Raw genomic sequence first — 5712 nt, 5'->3', positions numbered from 1 at the left:
CCTGAGATTGAACATACATTTAGAAGAATACTAAGGGAACAACAGGCTCAAAATCACCTTAATATGGCTGAAGAGGTTGAAGGAGTTGAGGGTGCTAATAATATCGCTAACGCGATTGCTATGGCTGATGATAGAGAAATAGTCATAAGGGAGTATGCTGCCCCCATGTTCAACGAGCTCAATCTGGGCATTGTTAGGCCTGAAATTCAAGCACCCCAATTCGAGTTGAAGCCCGTGATGTTCCAAATGTTGCAGGCAGTGGGTCAATTTAGTGGGCTGCCTACTGAGGATCATCCTCTTCATCTTCGTTCATTTTTGGTGGTGAGCGATTCATTCAAGTTGCAAGGCGTTACTGAAGAGGCCTTGAGGTTGAAATTGTTTCCTTTTTCTCTAAGGGACAGAGCTAGAGCTTGGCTCAATACACTTCCTTCTGACTCAGTGACTGCGTGAAATGATCTAGCTGAGAAATTTTTGATGAAGTACTTTCCTCCAACAAAAAATGCTAAGTTTTGTAATGAGATTATTTCTTTTCAACAGTTGGAGGATGAGTCAGTATGTGATGCGTGGGAGAGGTTCAAGGAGTTATTAAGAAAGTGCCCACATCATGGCATCCCACAATGCATTCAAATGGAGACATTTTACAATGGTCTCAACTCATCCACACACATGGTGTCGATGGTAAGAACTCGTCAACTAAGTTAAGTTGGAAAAAATTGCAAAGTAAAGATTACCAATACGAAAGTCTTAGAAATTTAAATAACAACTCAAGAACACTAGCAGAACAACAATGGAGAAAATCAATATTTCATTCACTCTCAAGCACTTGCTACAGTAAATTTTCCAACCCCCCCTCAGGTGAAGTTAGAGTTCATTTTATAGTAGGCTCTAATGGCCCTGGGTACATGGTGGTCCAGGGGACCAAGTGGTACATAAGTACTCTGTCAGGATTGTGGTTTCAGAGGTTGTGGTCGTGCATCCAGTACAGGGGCAGGCGTAAGGAGGATGTCTCCACTACTTGTCCATACCCATGTCAGAGGACAGACATAGTGGCGCAGGTGGTAGTGGTGTCGACTCTGACTCCTGGCCGTAGACGTACGGGCCATAACTCCTATCCTAGCATTCCCACTCCCCCACTGGTACGGGTGTACGTACTTCGACATACAGGGTCTTAAGGGTCGTACCCAATACTAGATCGTACATGTATGTTCCATTCGACTCATACCCGAACCTCTAAGCATTGGGGCTTCAAGGTATAGGGAATGGGACACTTGGTGCATGCAATGGTTGTGACGTGAGGCGAGGCTCTCGGGTCCTTGGCATGAGATTCCTGAAGCACCCCGAGGTCACCCACGAGCATGGGTGATAGGCATGTGGCCTCGACAGATGTCTAAGGGTGTGAGGCAAGACGCCTTCCTCGCTAGCCCCTTGGGGGCGCGGCTCCCTTGACGCGTGGCCTCACTCGCGTGGCCACCTGGTGGCATGGCTCCCATGCCACTCAGACTTTGATGGCCATGGCGTGACTCCTATTCCTTCGTGAGGCCTCCTTGGAAGGCCTATTGATGGCGCGGCTCCCTAGCTGCTCACAAGTTCCCTTCACGAGGCCCTCCCCCCTTCACGTGACCACATGATGGCGTGGTTCGCTCGGGGCGCGAGGCCGAATGCCTGCTGGGGCGCGAGGCCGAGGGTGCTTCGGGCGTGGCTACGCGAGGCCGAATGCCTGCTGGGGCGCGAGGCCACGGCGCTGAGGCACGACGCTGAGGGTACTCCGAGCATGGTTGTGCGAGGCCACGGCGCTGGGGCGCGACGCCGAGGGTACTCGGGCATGGCTGCGCGAGGCCGAACACCTGCTGGGGCGCGAGGCCATGGCGCTAGGGCGCAACGCCGAGGGTACTTCGGCGAGGCCACGCGGGCTTGGACGCGAGGCCATGGGCGCTGGGGCGTGAGCCTGGGCGCGCGAGATCATCTCGCGGGGCACGGTCCTAGGCATGCGAGGCCGTTGCGAGAGGGGGGTGGCTCGAGCGTCTCGTGGCTTAAGCATGCATTTAGGCCTTTAAGGGACCTTAGTGCGCGTCTTGGTTCTTTTATGGGCGTGGAATATTGAGCGTCCACACTTGCCCCCCAGTCTAGGAGAGGACCTTTAGGTGCTCTTGTAGACTATTCTCCTTAATTCTTATAAATAGGCCTTCATGCATGGCCTATTATTTTCACCTTACTTCCTTGGCTTAGTGGTTTGGAGAATCCTTCCTCTTTCAAGAGGTAAGGGGTTCAATCCCCCACAACCTCACTTTTGTCATAGTTTCCTTTATTTTATTTTTTCATTTCATTTTCATCATTCACCTTTTTTTTTATTTTTTATATAAGCTAATTTTTGGCATGTCTATTTGGAGGCTAACACATCCTTTTGGTCTATTCTTGCAGACACGTACTTTTGACCCTTTGGTGCTTTTTGTCCCTCGACCTCTTTTCGACCCCAACAACGCTCCATCTTATCTGCTTGAGGTATATTTTCTTTTTCCCTCACATTCATTGGGTCCAAACTGGCATTGCTCGAGATGGGGTACCTTGGCCTAAGCTTGTAGTGAGTTTGACCACATGCATGCCCCTCTTTTTTATACCTTGTAGTGGGCCATTTAGGACGTTTGCACCTAGAGATATTAAGTCTATTCCTTTGTGTTTTGTAGCCATCCCCTCATTTATACGTGAACCCCTTTTCGCTTTCGGGACGAGGTCTCATGGCTAGTGAGGACCCGTCCGACATACCTCTGGGGGCTGAGTTTATTGACATGTCCTCGGACTCAGAGTCCCCTAAGGGAAACCCTCACCAGAACTATGACTCCTTAAGGCAGGCCCGTATCCACCATCTTGAGTACATGGCTGAACTTAGGCGTAAAATTTGGGTGGTGGAGAGTGAAATTGACTCGGTGTTGAGAGGAGACGGAGCACCTGTCTCCCCAGACTTTAATGTCCATGTAGCGAGCCTTAGGGTGACCCTCTTGGAGTTGCAGAGGGAGCTGGAGTTTATGGAGGAACACCTTCCGCCTGAGCCTTCCAGCCCATCCTCGCCTGATGACTGTCATGGGGCTGCCTCTGCTTCTCCTCAGCCCCTAGCCTCGGTTTTTCCTAGCTTAGCCCTCCCACAGTCGCTCCCTCGATGGAAGACTCTTGCTAGGAAGAAAAAATGGAGGGTCAAGTGTTATGTTCCTTCCTCACATTTTTCTTTTGATTTTGTAGATATGCCGAGGGCACGTCGACAGGTATCTATCCAGGAGCAGGACAACGCTCCTTTACTGGCGTCTGAGCTGGTGTCGCACGTGTCCGAGAATAAATTGAAAGAAATTGTGAAGCACTATCATGTTCCCCCAGAATACGCCTTATACGCTCCTCTGGAGACCTTCCGGGCCGACCGCCCTAGGGCCGGCCTTGTGGCTTTGAGCGAGCACATTTTGAAGGAGGGTGGCACCATCCCCTTGCACCCGTTTTTCGTAGCGGTCCTTAACTATTTCGACCTGGCCCCCCTTCAGTTGTCACCCAACAGTTGGTTGACCCTGAGCTGCCTTTTTGTGGTGTTCAAGGAACTGGCTAAACGTGCTCCTACGGCGCAGGAGGTGCACTTCCTGTACAACCTCATGGCCTCTCCCAAGTCCAAGGGCTTCTACTACTTGCAAAATGCCAATAACGAGCTCCCCTTGATAGAGGGCTCAGTGTCCAATACAGGGTCTTGGAAACAAGAATTTTTCTTCATAGAGGGCCCTATCTCTGTCCATGAACACTTCCGCGCCACCCGCAATAAGTACCCTGGTCCTCCTTTTCTTCTTGTTAGAACTTACTGTTTTGTACTTATGTTTGAATTGACAATGGCGTGGATCATGCAGAGCAATTTGCTGTTCCCTCGGTTGTTGGGTCGGAGGCGGACGCCGTGAAGGACCTCATTTATACTGACCCCGCCATGAAGAGGGCGGCATTCTTATTCACCGTTGAAAATCTCAACCTCCACCAGTTTTCCCCGGTCTCGGACCCCAAGTTCCTGTGGTCGATTCCTGGGTCTAAGAAGACAATGGCTGCGCCGGCTGAGCCTTTCCCAGACGATGGTGAGGCTGAGGAGGAGCCGGGGGAAGCCCCCCTTGAACGCGGGGGACCTCACCAGTGATCCTTGTCCCCTGGGGGATGCCCCCTTATGACTCCTATGACCAGGACATGGCCTTCCAACCTCGAGACTAGCATGTCGCACCGGGGTGTTATGTTTTCTCTGACCCTAAGGGCTACGATGCCTTCCCTCAAGCTCCTCTCGGCCCTGGATCATCGGGGGCCTACTACGCCGACCTTCTAGAGCCTCCCTCTGATTTACCAGAGCCTCAGTTTTCCACTTTCACCGCGCCCCCTCCCGCTTCTGTGAGCGGGTCGTCTGTCCTCGTCCAGCCAGGCGCCCCTGGTGCGGATGGGGAGCCCTGAGTGACTCGGATGGCAACATCTTACGGGCAGCGATACACCCAACTTGCCTAGAGCCTCCCCGTATCCGACTGGAATGGCCTTGGGATTGTGGCTCAGTCGGACCTTGGGGAAAACCTAAGGCGCGCCATGACTTGGGTGAGTTCCCATACCTCGCGTTGGCCCTATTATGTATAGGTGTTTGTGCATATATTTTTTTTTGTTTTTGTCACTTATTGTTGTTGTTGTTAACTTTCTTGTGTAGGCCTATACTGTGGCTCTGCGGTTTGCCGACTCGGCTGGCAATCTTTCCATGTCGTGCACCCAGAGGGACCGTCTTACAGCACAAGCTCAGGAGCTTGAGAGAGAGCTTAATGAAACCAAGGCTAAGTTGACAAGGGTTCAGACCAAACTTGCCAACTTGTTACTAAAGAGGAAGAAAGTGGTTGCCGAGGCCAAGGAGCTACAGGGCCAAGTTACCAGCTTGGAGAGAGAACTCCAAGGGGCCAAGACCATCACGGCCGCGTCGCATCAAAGAGTTACTCAGTTGGAGGCCGAAGTCGAGGCTATCAGGGCCGAACTCCAGGCTGCTAGGGCCGATTTCGCCACGTTGCAAGAGAGAAATGCTTCCTTGGAGGCGGAGAAGACTGTCGTTGAACACAGGTCCATAGACTGTGCCCTTTACAACGTGTGGAGGCAGGATCCCAATTTTGATTTCTCTTCTTTTGGTGAGCACGCCGTCGCTCGAGCGGCCATGTGGAGTGCCCGCGATAGGAGGCCCTGAAGTATTTATTTCATAACTTTTGTCAGCTAGCCCACCATGGGTGTCTGCTCTCTTTTTTTTTTTTTTTTGTATTTTGAGCCTTTGTAATACGATTGTCATTACTACTTTTCTTTTGCAACTCTTGTACTGTCTTCAAAACTTCCTTTTTCAATGTATGTATATATGTGTTGCTATCTATCTCTTATTCTACTGCATTTAAGGCCGTTTTGAGCCTGTATGATGGGGTTTGGCAAGTTCCCCTCTTTTCGTTATTAGGCTGGAGGTCCTTCGGAGCCCATGTGGAAGGGTTCCCTGGGGCCTCTTTTGGTGCCTCTTGATTGCTTTTATAAGGATATTTTGACCCCTTGGGCCCTAACTATCCTTTTATATATTCTTGCGCGCGCTTATTATTTGTTGCGAGAAGCGTCCTTCTCGTCGTTATTCATAGTACTATTTTTGCAAGGGTCTCTTTTGGGACCCTTTTTGGCTAGGCGGCTTGGTGGCCGCTCTAGACTTATTATTGT

The 5712-nt window shown here is 50.9% G+C and overlaps 1 non-coding gene across 1 annotated transcript; it reads right to left on the bottom strand.

The window, feature by feature from the left end:
- Positions 1-504: 504 nt before the first annotated feature.
- On the bottom strand, positions 505-611 carry LOC133807580 (small nucleolar RNA R71). The gene has a single exon (XR_009879485.1). It is a non-coding gene; the product is annotated as a small nucleolar RNA R71 (small nucleolar RNA).
- Positions 612-5712: the final 5101 nt, after the last annotated feature.

This window comes from Humulus lupulus, chromosome X (assembly GCF_963169125.1).
Source record: "Humulus lupulus chromosome X, drHumLupu1.1, whole genome shotgun sequence".
In the NCBI taxonomy this organism is placed as follows: domain Eukaryota; kingdom Viridiplantae; phylum Streptophyta; class Magnoliopsida; order Rosales; family Cannabaceae; genus Humulus; species Humulus lupulus.
This window is presented reverse-complemented; position numbering and strand designations above follow the sequence as displayed.